The sequence below is a fragment of the Ornithodoros turicata genome, chromosome 1, assembly GCF_037126465.1.
Source record: "Ornithodoros turicata isolate Travis chromosome 1, ASM3712646v1, whole genome shotgun sequence".
Classification (NCBI taxonomy): Eukaryota; Metazoa; Arthropoda; class Arachnida; order Ixodida; family Argasidae; genus Ornithodoros; species Ornithodoros turicata.
The window spans coordinates 98,445,341-98,461,378 of record NC_088201.1 but is presented as its reverse complement, the minus strand read 5'-3'; the positions used below and the strand labels follow the sequence as shown (position 1 = coordinate 98,461,378).

General features: G+C 44.6%; 1 long non-coding RNA gene across 1 annotated transcript; it reads left to right on the top strand.

Moving 5' to 3' along the window:
• The first annotated feature begins 9,148 nt into the window (after positions 1–9,148).
• LOC135366996 (uncharacterized) lies at positions 9,149–9,651 on the top strand. Its single transcript, XR_010414333.1, has 3 exons — positions 9,149–9,226; positions 9,380–9,471; positions 9,579–9,651. It is a non-coding gene; the product is annotated as an uncharacterized LOC135366996 (long non-coding RNA).
• The last annotated feature ends 6,387 nt before the right edge of the window (positions 9,652–16,038 follow it).

Below are 16,038 nucleotides of genomic sequence, written 5' to 3'. Positions count from 1 at the left end.
ACGCAGACTGTACCAATGTGTTGACTGTTACTGAAAAAAGTGTAGCAAAATGGTGTGTATTCCCCTGGACGGATTTATGATGAGCACTGTTTTTGAACAAGAGGAGTGCGTGTGCTTAGAAATAGTTTGAAGCTGGTTTTCTTCTTTGTTTCTTTTCGCTTTTCCCCCCTTGTTGTCTGACAAACATGCACTGACATGCCTGGGCTTGTTCTGACATGCTTTCCTTCTACATGTACCTTTTTTCTTTTTGAAGAGAAACATTCTTGACGATAGTGCTGCCTTGAATGGGAATAGTGCTATTCTTAATACTTTTGCGATTCATTTAGTTCAGAGAGTAACCGCGAGGGGGACAGGTGTGTGACTTTATTCAGGAGGAACAAAGCGTCATTATTCACTTAGCTGCATGGCTCTCGGCTGGGATGGACATGTCTTGCTGAACCATTATTTTTTCCCTGTACAGTAAGACATTGGGAATGAAATGCTACAAGCGCCTCTTTTCTATGGTGCTCTTCTGCAATAGTTCCCTATGCAATCATTATAGTAGAATAAAGGAAATAATCTTGGGATAGTGATTCAATAAATAACAGGTCCCATGTCTAGAGCGTACGCGTCCTTGAGCCACGCACCTGCATGATGACGTCATACCACGAGACCATTGTTTCAGGTTGACCTTGTCTAGAGGAGCATTAGTGGAAAAAAACAGGGTAGCCCTGAAATAATAGGATGACGTCACGACCAATGAGAACGGCCTGCAGGGGGCGCAAGGATTTGTGGCGGCCCGTGTGTGATGACGAAGACGTGCCTCTGCTGCCACGCGCTACGGCTCTGGCACGGCAGTTCTACCGGCACCGTCCTAGCGTGAGGCCACGACCATCTGCCCGCTGGGACATACCATCATCGCCGGTCAGGACTCATGTAGGGGAACACCACCTCCTCTACATTTGGTGACCCGAACTATGAACACCATGTTCGCCGTAATGCGGCCCAATACCATCCGAAATTCCTGCAAGCCCACCTCTGAAGTCATCTCCGAAGGTGCGGTGCATCGTTCAACCGAGGAACCGCTAGGCGACGACGCCAATCCACCGCGGCTCTACTCCGCGGCTCTACTCCTACCGCGGCAACGCCCGGCCGCGAAACACCGTGGTTGTACCCATCTACCCAGCTCACGTCGCAATGGTCCCACACTCCACGTCACGTCGCCACACGCTTCGTGATGGCACTCCTCGGGCTTCCACCAGCGGCACCTTCCCGAGCATCACGCTCCTGTACCGGTCGCGGTACGCCGCTGTCGACCGCCCCACACGCATCTGCTACGCTTGCGGTCCAAGAACCCTGCCCGCCTCGCCTTCCCACCAGGCTTCCATACAAGACACTGGCAGCTCTTCAGATGCGGTCAAGAGGCTCCGGGACCAACGTTCCACCGGGGACACGCACGGAGGCCACAGCGAGTTTTACTCTCGGTCTCCCCGTGCTTCACGATGGTCCTCCCCGCAGTCTCCTTGGCGACAACACTACGAGCCCAGCGCTCACGAACCGGTCGCGGTTCTGTCGCCCCTCTCTGAATTACTTCGGCATACCTGCCCTCACACCGCCCCTGGAACCCGCCCGGTCAGCGCTTGCCCGCACCAACCATTCTGCTGCTACTGCGATTTCTGAACAAGTCGTCCCTGTTCCACGTGTCGCCCGTCTTCCTCCTCTTCATGTATCGACGCGGACCCCAACCGCTAGCTCTACACCGCTCCGCGTCTGAGGGGGGGAGTGATGTGGCGGCCCGTGTGTGATGACGAAGACGTGCCTCTGCTGCCACGCGCTACGGCTCTGGCACGGCAGTTCTACCAGCACCATCCTAGCGTGAGGCCACGACCATCTGCCCGCTGGGACATACCATCATCGCCGGTCAGGACTCATGTAGGGGAACACCACCTCCTCTACAGATTCACTTCTCTCTTGGACACTGACGGGTCCGGACATGCAAATTCTGCTCCTGGCGTTGACCGTCAGTGGAAGAGCGTAGCTTCGGTGGGGTTCTGTCTGCCTCTGATGGGGTGCGGATGTGTGGTTCGTCACTGGTGAATGGTGTTCGACGATGCAGGTAGATTTTGTGACGAGCGGATTTACAATGAGGGAATGCTGTGAACGGAAAAAATGATGGTGAGTGTCTTTTTCACTCTGTTCAAGTGTTTGTTTGTTTGTTTTCCTCTGTTGCCCAGCAGTCGTACAATTTGTCCTGACGTGTTCTGACATGCCCTGATATGCATGCTTTCCTGTGTTAACGTTTTGTATTTTTTTTCTTTTTTGACAAGGAACATTGTTGTCTTGACGATAGTGCTGCCCTGAGTTCTGCGCTCCTGTTTACCCGTACTCTGTGTTGATTTGTTGAGTACCTAGTCCTCTTATTTGCCGTTGATGGAGTTACGTGTTAGCATATTTTGTTCTTTTGCAAGTCTCATTTAGTAAGACTTTAGAATTCCTACGATCAGCTTTCATGCATAGTGCTCTTCTGCAATAGTTTCCTATTCAATCGTTATAGAAGAATAAAGGAAATAATCATGGGGTAGTGATTCAATAAATAATATGTCCCCTGTCTAGAGAGTACGCGTCCTTGAGCCACGCAGGTGCATGATGACGTCATACTGTGGCTTCATTGTAGATTGACCAAAGGAGTATTAGTGGAAAAAAACAGGGTAGCCCTGAGACAATAGGATGACGCCACGACCAATGAGAACGGCCAGCAGGGGGCGCAGGAATGCTCTTCTCACTTAGCCTCACGACCAATGAGAATGGCCAGCAGGGGGCGCAGAAATGCTCTTCACTGTTAGCCTCTCGGAGGTGGTCGCCCCAGAGGGCGCTAGGAGCGCGTATGCGTAGCGGCCGCGGAGCGGCGCCCCAGTCAGTTTCTCTCCGGCTGTCGCGGAAAGCAGACGTGCGCTCCCCGCGCTCGCTCAGTTTCTGGCTGGCTGTCACGGAGAGCAGTCGCATCGGTCTGCGCTCCTGCTGTGGTGAGGTGATTTGTTGTGTAACTAATGCTTTCGCCAACTTTGTTCCCGCTTTGTTTGCGATTTTCGTGCCCGTACACGTCGGGAGCTGGTTGCTGTTGTTCGGGCATTCCCGCCATTTTCTATCATCTTCTGCCTTGGGACCGGGAGTAGCGCTGGCGTGATTCTTAATAATTTTGTTGTGAGATTAGTCGAGAAAGTAACCGCTAGGGGGTGCAGCTGTGGGGCTTTATACAGGAGAAAAAAACCATTACGAGTCAGTTCTCTGCCTGGCTGTCGGATAGAGCAGTCGCGTCGTTCTGCGCTCCTGTTGTGGTGGGATCATTTGTTGTGTAACTAATTCTATTTTCTTGTTAGCAATTGATGGTTTGCATATTTACTCTTGCTTTCCCAGCCTCTGTATTACGAGTGTTTTTCTCCTTGCATGTCCAGAGCTGTCCTAACTTGCCCAGACATGCCATGATGACGTCACAGCTGACGTCACACGATGTCCGGAACTTGTGGTCATAGCTGCGATGCTTTGCAACCTGCCTCTGTGCTCCGTCGCCCAGCGACGGTCGGCGGCCTTTCCGGGCCGCTTCCTTCAAGATGGCGTCGTTGATCTTCAACTAAACTCCTTCTCTCCACTCTATCTCTGCCTATTTTTTTATTTTTTATGGACTCTCATAGTGCACAACGCTCAGCTGGTCTGGACACGAGTTAGACGTTCTCCAATTAGTGTGGTGGCTCCCTGGAGGGTGCTGAATAATGTGGGGGGTCCCGATTCGCTCCAATTGCTAATTAAATCGTGTTCAGGACAGTTGAGCGTTGTGCACTGTGAGAGTCCAGTACTTACTACTGATAATGAAAAGCAGTGGCCCAAGAATGCTCCCTTGTGGTACACCGGTTGTTGTGATGTGGTGTATTGCCGAACACTGCCCCTGAATATCAACAAACTGTTTGCGATCCTGAAGATAAGTGCGTATTAAATTTAATGGAACACCGCGGATACCATGGTGCTCAAGCTTTAAGAAGAGAACACCGTGATTCAGTAAATCGAAAGCCTTGGTGACACTGCTGAACAGACCGAGAGTAATGAGTTTTTCTTCGAACCCGGAAAGGATATATTCTTTCAGGGACAGAAGAGCTAGGTCTGCCGAGCGTTTCTTTCTAAATCCAAACTGACAATCGGAAAGCATGGAATTCTTTGTTAAACATGATAAAAGACGGCTATGGATTAATTTCTGTAAACCCTTTGAAAATACTGGTAGGATTGATGTGGCCCTATAGTTACTGAGAACATTAGGGTCCCCACCTTTATGTAAAACTACCACTTTTCCAATTTGCATGGCCTTCGGAAAAATTATATTCTTGAGCTTTTTCAAAATTGAAATGACCTGCTGTGAGTCTGTTGGAAACAGAAAGAAACCGTGGTCTTGGCGTGGAACTCTGCAAGGATAATGGGAACTTGTACCTATGGGATTGTGTAAGTTTGACAGGGATGCAAAAAACGTGTTGAGCTCTCCAGCTAATCGTGCACCAGTTAGAACCGTTCTACCTACGACGAACTCCTCGACAGGGCTGTTTTCCCGACTGTAAATTGATTTAAGACTCTTCCATGCAATATTTGGCTTAGCAGAAACATTCTCGAAAACTGAATTGTAAGATAGCTTTTTTGCGCTACGTAACTTCTAGTTTACATTGTTTCGGTATTTTATAAATATAATTAGATCTTCGGGTGACCTATTTTTTATGATCTTTCTATAAAGCTTATTTCTAATATTTAACATTTGTCTCAGTTCTTTTGTTACCCAAGGTTTACGAACTTTTGTGGAAACCCTGAAAACTTTAACCGGAAAATGCTTATCGTATAGTTTACGAAACTCATCAAGGAAGTTTTCATACGCTCTCTCCGAATCCTTCTCTTTAAAAATGTATTCCCAGGATGTTAGTAACAGGTCATTTCGATATGCCTCAAGCGACGACTGCTGAATGGATCGGGGTGACACATGTGCCTGAACCTTTGGTCGTTTCCTAAGTGACGGTACACTCTTAAAAACGAACTTCACCGCATAGCATGCTCCTAGCCAACCATTATCGTGAATGATATCGTTATCTGTCCTGATTTGTTGAAAACTGGAGGCGTACGCCTTTTCTGTGACAATTATGAACAGCATAAGTGTCACAGAAAAGGCGTACGCCTCCCGTTTCCATCAAATCAGGGCAGATAACGATATCATTCGAGATGATGGTTGGCTATGAGCGTGCTATGCGGTGAAGTTCATTTTTAAGAGTGTATCGCTACAAAAATAGGCATATGATCGCTTATATCCGCGCTGATGACAAAGGCTGTGGGATCGAGTTCATTTGTGATGAACAGGTCTAGTGACGTCGCTGAGACACTGGTGACACGGCTACCCAGCAAACCATATACATCCAGCAAATATCCGTAAGATATCTCGCCCGGGACGTTTGGATATCCAGTGGAGTTTGCCACAGATCCGTTTTACATCCATGCGATATCCCAGCGACTAGCATTTCTGCCATGTTTGTAGATCCACTGAAAGTCCCTGCGACGTCTGTGACGGATATTTGGATATATACGGGAGATTACGAATATCGTACATATTTTGCTTTTAACAATTTTGTGCATCAGATATTTAGTGTTTGTAGAGTGCGTAGAGACGACTGCAACTGTGTTCCAGCAAATAACATTTATTGTGTGTTTTAACCAATTTGATACTATTGGGAACGAAAACATTACCTACGCCTAACAGGATTCATCACAGTACAGCAACACCGTGGGACACGCCAGCATAAGTGCCGAACCCTGTCCACCTCACATGGACCACTTGGGAGAACCCGCAGAAACCTCTATTTGCGAGCTGGTTGGAACATATACTGAAATACAAATCGTTACACACACGTTCGTTAGGGGTAGCCTGGCGTAAACCATTTGTAACGGTGACGAGGATGTATCTTCGCAATTCCTGTGTTCCTGCATCAACCCACAGTATACCCAACAAGATTTCTGACATCCCTTCCTATCAACTACTGTGTTTTTAATTCAAGTTACCATCTCTATAAGGACAAACAAATATTTCCTTGATCTCCCATAGACATCCCTAGGATCTGCAGGCTGCTTGTCATGGGGCATTCAAACATCCAGAGCGCGATATCCTTCCAACATATCAGGGACATCTGTTGTTTACTGGAGTAAGCCCAAAACGCAATGAAATTGTGCGATATCCCATAGATATCCTATGGATGTTGAGATATTCAAGACGTTCGCGACCTTGTAGGGATGTCCCATGGATATTAATGGTTTGCTGGGTAGCAATCTCAATGACATTACTGAAACCATTTGCATCCAAAAGTGTCTGAAAGCGCAACTGATGAGTGGTTTTAGTGAGCATGTCAATGTTGAAATCGCCTCCCATGATGAGATTATAATTACTGTGAGTCAAAAAAGGAAAGCAGTAGCTCAAGAAAATCTAACATAGGTTGAATATGGCCATCCGGTGGTCTCTATGTAACTATGAAAAAATGTTTGTCACTTTCTACTGTCAATGTTTCAAAATCGCCTGTAGAACAGGTAAAGTCATCTACAATGGCAATGAAACGAGTATCTGACAAGAATTGCGACACCTCCTTCTTTCCTTCCGATCCTGTTAAGAGGGAATAGGGTGTATCCTTGCAAGAGATTGTGATCCTCACCAGAACACCAGGTCTCTGTGAACATAATGACATCTAGCTGGTCTAGGAAGTGGTCAAAGAGGCAATCTAATTCATCTTTCTTGTTTAAAAGAGACCTGGCGTTTAGATGGAGGCAGTTTAGATCTGCAGAAGATAAGAAAAGCGGACAGGTGGCACAAGCCGTGTCATAGTCACAGAAAAACACAAATATCAAAGAGACATGCTAACAGATTCTAGCAAGATCCAGTTTGTCTCTTATTTGTATTACTGCGGATCCGTCCTTCTTTCGGGCAGATATTTTGCCTTCCCGCACTGTAAAAAACTAGCATAAAATTTACGTATATTTTAATGGCAGCTATGTTGCTGGACTTTTCCCGTTAAAATGACGGCCACTTCAGAAGAAGTACTGCTGTTAAATTTACGGTAATTTTAATGTAACCGGAATGCTCTTTTTCCCCGTGAAAATTACGGTGCCTTACAAAAAATGCAGCTGTAAAATTTACAGGGATTTTAATGGCAGCTATGTTGCCGTCTCTTTCTCGTAATTTTCACGGCTACCTGTGAGAGTCGGCTTTTTGGTTTAAGTGTGGAGTGCATTGATTTCCACAAATGTGGGAACAGCACCGTAGGATGTGTAATTGTGTGTGTCTTCCTTTAATGGAATTGCAAGTCATGCAGTAATGTGTGACACAATTCATAGAGTAGAGGATCGAGCATTTATTGTACATACAGAGAAAGGGTGGAAATATCTGTGAAGTGTGTTGCATCTGCAGCGATCAAAACAATATCTTAGAGTTGCAAAGTACATTAAATATATCTGGTTACCAAGTAAAACGTTCCCTTACACTTCTGCTGTTTTCGAAACAATCTCCAGAACTTCTTCGTAGGTTGTGGCTCTGTTCATCAGCTTGCTGCTCCTGCAGGTCTGATATACGGTATATTCCTGTAAGAAAGAAAATGCAGGATATGTAGTACGATGGTTGCTACCATTGGAATAAAGCTCCACATGCACACACCTCTGCACATTACAAATTCAGTATGGTGGCACTAGTACAGACACCTTTATGGCTGAGTAGTTTCCAATACAGGCGAAGAAATATCTTAAGGTCTTATATTGGTCATAAAGACCTTAAATCACTCATATTTGGATAGTACATATATTGATTTAAATATTGTTAGATATTGATGATTTTGTGTGGAGTGACTGTGTGAAGGCGCAATGCTGTTAGAGTGTTTGTCATTACAGATGTGGTCTAAAATTGTTGTAAAAAAGAATATATTTTGTTACAAAATAACCATGGTTCAGCCACAAATGTCACTGAGATTATTCCAGGAGAGAAAGCACACAATTTCCATGTTGAATCTAACACTGATTTCTTTGTTACGCGCTCAAATCATGATTGGAACCACCTCCCCATTTGCCTCGCATCCATTTTACCCACTAATCATTTTAAAACAGCATACTGCAAGTACGTCGCACCAGTATAATTTGTGACCAAGGTGGACTTTCTTTACTACTGAGTTTTTAGACTATAGTCATAACAAAGAAACAACTCTAATGCTTGTTGCATTCTGGAGGAATAAATACTATGAAGAGCGGAGCACAGCATCGCGGTGCACCAGCCTTACGGACGGTACTACACTTTCTTATGCTAGGGAGAAACAGAAGCTCTCAATATATGAAGATAGGCACCTACATGTACTAGCCAGCGACAAGTAGCTTTACTGAACGACTTTGTTTCCGACAAAAAATAAGGAGAGGGACAACCAACATTATCCAGCATGCTACGCACTTATTGCCGTAAATTCTAAGTGGGTAAAAAGGCGCGATTTCAATCGCAAAGGAATGCTAATGTTCAAGGGTGGACAAGCAGCATGCCAACCGAACAAAATACCCTAATTTCATGTGAAGTTACAATTGGGACACCAGCTCCTTAGGTTCTACCTTTCTAGACATAGGTGTGACATTTAAGTTATGAACAGTACAAGCATCCCAGACAACACGAAACCTCACTGGGACGTCCGAAAAAGATCCCCACATCCCACGTCCCGCGTGGGCAATCCCTTAGACGTCTCAGGAACAGCCGCGGAGGGCAACCACCATGAAGTCCATCATGAGTACTTCGGCGGTCGTAATGGGGACTTCCCTCCCGCTCTCCCACTTTCCTTCTTCTACTCTCTCGCAAACACTCGCAAACTACGAGGCCGAATTATGGCGTCCGTTAGCAACCAGATGGCGCTAATCATTTTTAATTTCTCACTAGCTTTGTAATGTTGCTCACAGCATCGTTTGAGTAACGCAAAGCTGCTAACGTAGACAATAGAGAGTAACGTACCGCGGATAACTGCATGTCATGGTTTTGAAATTGGTAACAAGCGAACGGTTATACGGTACTGCGGCTGAGTGAAACTGAACGCTAAAAGTGGCGGGCGGGAGCAGGACGGTTGTCCGTTCGGTCCGTTCGGTCTTTATGGCTTCCATGATGGCGGCGTGCGTCCGTGCGTATTGCTGCAGTTTGATGTACAAGTGAGAGACATGGACGGCAGTATAGGTATGTTTGCTCTTTTTTTAGATAACGATAGTTTGTCACGGGTTCTGTTTTTCATAATGCAGTGAAGTTTTGCAGCGTACGGACATAATTTTCTGGCAGTTCAGAGCGAATACGTTTGACAACGTAAAGAGCGTTTAGTGTGTTTTTCCACAGTTTCAGGGTTCGTTATGAAGATGTTTGACAAGTTGCTAAGTTGAGAAGTTGTTTGAGAAATCGCTACCAATGGCCGAGTCCAGAACAACACTGTAAGTTAGACTGACAGTGAGTTTTATTATCAAATACAAATGGTATGAAAACACTGGCTTGTAACAAGCATGTATCGTGCACCGTAACACGTTGAATGTCATTACAGGGGATCAGTCAATGAAGGATTTGCCAAGTTACAGCAGCCTCCTATCCATCACAAGTTTTTGGCCTGAACGCAGACACGGTAAGCTGTAGTACTCTTTCTCTAATTTCAGGTAAACCAGAGCCAGTGCATTCATTGCGTGGGAGTCAGCATGTACACATGGATAGCGTAAGCTAGCTTCCAGTACGACAAAAAGGATGCTATGCCAGGGGTAACTGACTCTCCTCTGTCCTATGCACTTTAAGATTGCTCTCAGCAGAAGATTACTCACTTCCATCTTCTCAGTTCAGAGGAACAAGTCAGCATCATCTACAAGGTGTCCCGCTTTTTCATTTCTATCCCAAGCAGAGCACCCAGTGATGCAATTCTTAACATTTTCCTATCTATATAGGTAACCACAACAGTTCTTTCACAGCGGCCTGTCCTGCAGCATCCCAATGAACAACTACTGTACGACCCGTATGGGAATTTTTTTCATGAGCAGATCAACAATGCCAAGGTAATTAAATTTGTGATAGGATTCCAAATGTGTCCCTGCTTGCAGGAGCTCCATTTGGCATGCCACTGACCTGTATTACCACGTGAGGCTTGCAAACTGGGCATGTTTACCTCCTGTACTGTTTCAGAGCAATCTGTATAAGCTAAATAATGAAATATATTTATTTTCTGTGTGTATATGCATACTATGTGGACAGTATAAGTACAGCTTGGGACAAAAGTTTACGGAACACGGCACCTGCGTATTTCTTCATCGGAGCGCTTTCCTGCTAGCTATCACGAAGCGGTCGAATAGGGAACAGGTGGCGAGCTATTGTATCCATCTCTCAGTATGTATGTCCACTCCTTTTTGCTGCTAGGTTGTCGCTCCATTGGAGAAACGCGACACCCTGGTGTTCCGTGAACTTTTGTTTTAAGCTGTACGTACAGGGTTTCGCCCCAAGCGGTATCTAAGTAGCTCTTCTTTTTTTCTCTTTTTTAATTGTATTCTCAATAACAAAACATTTTGTATATCGCCCTGTAACGAAAAAAAAACTATGAAGTATATGATCTAAATATTTAATGACGTCTCGGTTTTGTTTGTTGTCAGGTTACCTCACGAAGATCCCGGTGCCTCTAGCGTCGCTAACTTCATGGGAGGGAAATGAAATAGACAACTATGTTGTGACTGCACCACGCATCGCGAACTCAGGAAAGTCACAAATCAGGAGCAGCACATGGAAGCAACAAAGAGGACATTTAAACTGTGTGTACTCAGATACATAGCTTTGTTTCGGTTACTTAGTTGAAAACTGCACCACTCGCTTATGAGACAAGCATATGTTGCCTTGCGCGTTAGAAAAATCTATTAAAATTGCCTTTGTAGTAAGCTGTGTATTTTTATAGGGACACGCTATATCAGACATCAGCTCTGGATTCATGGTGTAAAAATCTGATACTAACACGGCCAATTTTTAACTGTAATTTTGAAAATTTAATTTCTCAGCATGAGAAAATTATTAAATTGCTTGTAATTTGTGAGAAAAGTTATAGATAAAACTTCACATTTCAAGCGAAAATGTGCTGTGGACGTGCAAGCTATCGTTCCTATCTTTTTTTAGTGTGGAAGCTGACAGGACTTGTGCGTACAAAAATTCTATATGGATCTTTGTGGCAATCTCAGAAACGGCATTATATTAATTTGCTTGTATCTGTATGTCGATATATGCATAGTTTGCTACAAGTGCTCTTATTTGGGCATACCTTACCTTTTTGGCTTCAACTTCTGAATTCAATTCGACTTGCCTTTTAACATAACCAGTGTCCCGTCTCTGTCTAGTGATTCACTGTGCCGTAATGAGGCTGACCGGGGAACGAATCACTGGCTGTGACAGCCAAACTGTTCTCTTTACGCAGATGTGATGTCATGCTTACGGTGTTGCACATGTCATTTTCGTCTGTGCAATGTTCCAAGTAAATGTGATTTGTAGGATTTTGGATTGCTATAGGAACTGTGCAGTGTGATATTTTGTTCCTTTGAAGCTCAAATATATTTGAAACCAATAAACTGTCAGTTTTTCCCTGTATAAAAGCGAATGTGGTTTCCTTATAGCGTACACACTAACAGTGTGGAGTTCGCAAATACGCGCACCGGATACCGATGACCCAGAGAACAATCAGCAGATGAGGCTAGCACCTCTGCAGAGCAAATATGCTATGCTGTGAAGCCTCCTACCAGCGTGGGCTTGAGGTACCGGAGAAGTCCCTCAGAAATCCTTTAGAGATCTCGAGGGACGTCTATGGGACCGTCACTGTTACGTACTTTGGAGTTTCATTCAGATCTCCCAGTGACGTGCATGGAACCAACTGCGGTCCTCTCTGGGATGTCTGCAACATCCGCATGGAGGCATACCTGGGACGTCCCTGGTACGCATCTGTGTTGTCTGGGATGTGTTACAGTCACTAAAGAACAGCGGTACATACGGCTAAAGAAAATAAGCCATAATAATATCAGTTTAAATATGTGCTGCTGCAGAGTGAAGGAGTGAAACGATAGAGTGGCGCAAGACTGATTGATGATCAAAGTTGGATACTCACTCAGTGTCACGAGAAACCATGCAAAAGAGATGCCCCCTCCTGGGTCTTCTTTCAGCAAGTGATCCAAGGCCAAGCGTGTCTTGGATGCCTTACCACGCGACTAGGCCAGGAACGATGGTGTGTCCAGAAGTGGCCATCTCTGCTGGAACAGATTGGAACCGAACAAATGAGGCAGGGGTCAAGAATACGTAAAACATGTTCAACAATCACGACATCGTACAACTAACACCACATCGACAAGTACATATGCATATGAAGCGCATGATATGTCCTATACGCATGTTCTTAGATCTTTTCACCTAGAATACAAAATTTACAGCCGAACGGTTTAGCATTCGGTATCTTCAAGCACTGAAGTGGGACCAAGAAGTAAATCTAACACCTCAGCAAGATAATTTACCTCCAGGCTACATCAGTGGGCGTATGCGCCCGGAGCTTACTCAGTTTCTTCTAGCCGGCAGCAGCTTCAAGTAACGGTACCTGGAAATAATACACGGGATCATTTTCCTTTTCGCGTGCAATAAGGTGAAAGTACGTTTACTTTTGCTCCGCCACCGGGGTTTGAACTTCTAATCTGCTCCGTGAGGCGCCTCCGTTATGCCTAGTAAGGAAGACGTAGCCGTGCAATAATTAACCGTGCGCTGCGGATACACCTTTCGGCCATGCGAAATATGATCGCAGCCCACTGTGAGGTGAGTCGAAAACGAGATGATAGAGAGGTAGCAAGCGAGCTGGTGGTATAGATCCATAACATAAAAACCCGAGACTAGGGGACAAAAAAATGACAACACAGACAAGGTGCCAAGGTGACAACACAGACAACAGACAAGGTCTCACGAGACGAGGTGAGTGTTGAGAAACAATAACACATTATACATGCCTGAAACCCACTGTATTTAGACACATGGAACCTGCACCCAGATGGGTCAAAGCCGCCATCTTCTCATGTATTTCGGCCCATTCCCCGCGTAAAACAACGGGGATCGCCATCTTGTGGGACGGTTGTTGCCAACTTCGCAAAATCTCCCACCTAGATTTGTACCGAAGTTGAAATTATCTGCGAACAATGTGCACCGAGCATGCTATTTCTCAAAATAACCACTTCAATCTGTATCGAATCCAGCGTGAGCTATCGCTGCCGTCGCTCTTCAATGGGTGTGTGGATGTATTCACGGTATTTTCAATCACTGCGGACGTACGATCATGTGCGTTCTGTGCAGTTGTGTCTGTGGACTGTGATTCTCTTCTTCTGAATATTGTGATGCTCGCACGCCAGCTGAGGCTGCTTTGGATGAAGTAGAAGCAGGTGCCCAGCGTAGCTCTACGACGACATTGTGCGAAGAAGTGACTACATTTGTACATTCACGCCCGTCGTCCTGCGCATGTTGGCTAAAATATTTCTTCGTTAGTGCGCAGATTACGTTTTGTGATTGCCAATGAACGGCAGTACTTGTAGTAGGCAGCTTTGTTTTCGCTTTCGCAAGTGAAGAGTGTTTTCTGTTCTGTTTCCGGCTTTGTGAAACAATTTTCTTGTACAACGACCCTGAAAGCTATGTTGCGAAGGTTTGCCAATGGGAATTGTTTCAAACGCTATTCGTAACTACAAATATTTTTTGCGACTGAGTTGTGGAATAATAACACACAGTGTATGATAATGGTACAATGGAGTTATTCGCAAATATATATGTAGTAATCGGTTATATTTGATAAGGCAAGTTGCAGAACCACTTCAAATCTCTCGCAAGTACTCAATGAATCAATTTCAACCACCATGTAACTTTTCTTTTAAAAGTCTGGTTTGGAAGTGGAACCGCTTTCATGCACCTCTTTTTGCACCCGTATCGTTCACGTCATCCCCTTCCACACTCAAAGGCAGGGGCTTAAGGACGGTGTGTGTTCAGCTGTATCGTAAAAGACCTTTCCCACCGTCCAGTCTGATAACATTCATATTGACACGAAGCATATACCTTTCAGTTCTCCACATATGCAAGCATATTGACGTAACATGAAAAAGGATTGGTTGGTGATTCACATGAATTAACAGAAAACCTGATTAACTAGATATAACATCAAAAACGGTTAAAACTTCGCCTGGTTGGTGATCACGGGAAGAAAGTTTCAGAATGCCACAGTCATATAGTTTACTCTATACTACGAAAGTGTGATAAGGTATATATCGGGGAATCATCAAGGTGCGTAAACAGAGCGAGTGTTTTGGCTGGTTGATAAAGCACTGGGGGTTTTTCAATTGTTTTCAATTGAAAGGTGCATGAACACTCGTTTAAAAGAACATTCAACTAATTCCTCTAATAGATATGGTGCATTGGGGGACTACTTATTGACATGTGGATGTGACAATGAAAAAATGGCTAGGAGCTGGTGAAGATGATGCACAATGTAAAAACCGCGAGACTAGGGAACACGAACGGGGAGACACAAACGTGACTTCGTGTTTGACTTGACTTCGTGTTTGATGTGTGTGACTTGTGTGAAAAGACATCGTGTTTGTGTCTGTCCCTTCGTGTTCCCTAGTCTCGGGTTTTTTACATTATGTGTGGGATGTCAGGCAGAATTCCAAAAAACAAAAATTTTGTTCAGGTGTAAAAAACAAAGTAGCCTTCTCTTTCGAGAGGCGCATGAGATCAAAAAAGCAGGTAGTAACTGCGTCAGTAACCCCTGTATTTATCTTTGTGGTGCAAACAGGAAGTCCATCATGAGAAGGCATAAAGGGGGAGAGGGGGTCTCTTTATGTATTTAGGGCTTCGTTTCACAAAATAAAAATTATTTGGTTGGCACTTCAGTGTGGTGTCCTCGTCTTTTTTGTGTTCCATTCTCGTCTTTTCCTGCACAGGAGGTTTTATCGCTTTTAACTATATTAAACGTAAGATGTGAAACAGTGATTGCGTTCACAAAGCGTATGCACAAATGAAGTTTGCTTTCTTGTAGATCACTGATTATAGATTCTTAACAAAATTTGTTTGCTTCGCTTTCACATGAGTTGAGGCATGCAATTAAGAAATCTGTGCACCTGTAAGAGATAAGTAAATGATTTGTATTACACTTTACTAATATCTGCAAAATTCTTATTCACCCACCCAGATGCTTGTTGCTTTTTCCACACAAACGCTTCCTACTTGACAGAAGTGAAATGTGGAACACCGTCATTGCATACACAAAGTGTGTGCACACATAGTGGCATGACTGTGCTGGACGTAACTACTTATTGCTTTGAAATTTGTTTATGTATGGACATGTACAACATATCTGGCACGAGCTCTGTCATGTGCCATGATCGTTACCTGCGTCTGAATGGCACGTCGTTCCGAGGAACTTTGAAATCACGCGCACTGTGCCTTCAGTAAAATATCTCACTTGTGCACTTCCAAAGCGTTGTCTGTATGCGAAAATCTAAAATGCACAGATGATAAGATGTTGCAAAGCAACATATGCGCTTTGCCTTTATGTATGCTCATCTCAGTGAAGATTTTCTCCAATAAGGAGGGATAAGCTATATTGAAACTGCTTTCCATAAGCAGAAGTATGCTGTTCCCACTGTGGTGAACCATCATACCAATATACGCTTAGTGTAGGCTACTCGTTTTGGTGCAGGAAAAGGTTGAGAGTTCGTCACTACTGTACCTTAGAACTGTGCTGCTTGAGTAATCACGATAGAGGAAAACAGGAAGCACCAAGTCATTGATATGTAACATTTTGGTAGATGTCTTGTTTTTCTTTTTTTTCTATGCCTTCTCCTCTGGTCCATGGAGGCTTAACATCAGGATTATGCCATCGAGGTGTGGCCACGTTTCGTGATCTTTGGACGTCTGCATTTATGAATTAGGTTCTACCCTTAGCAGTATTGTAATGCGAAGTGTTGAACGTTCCATCC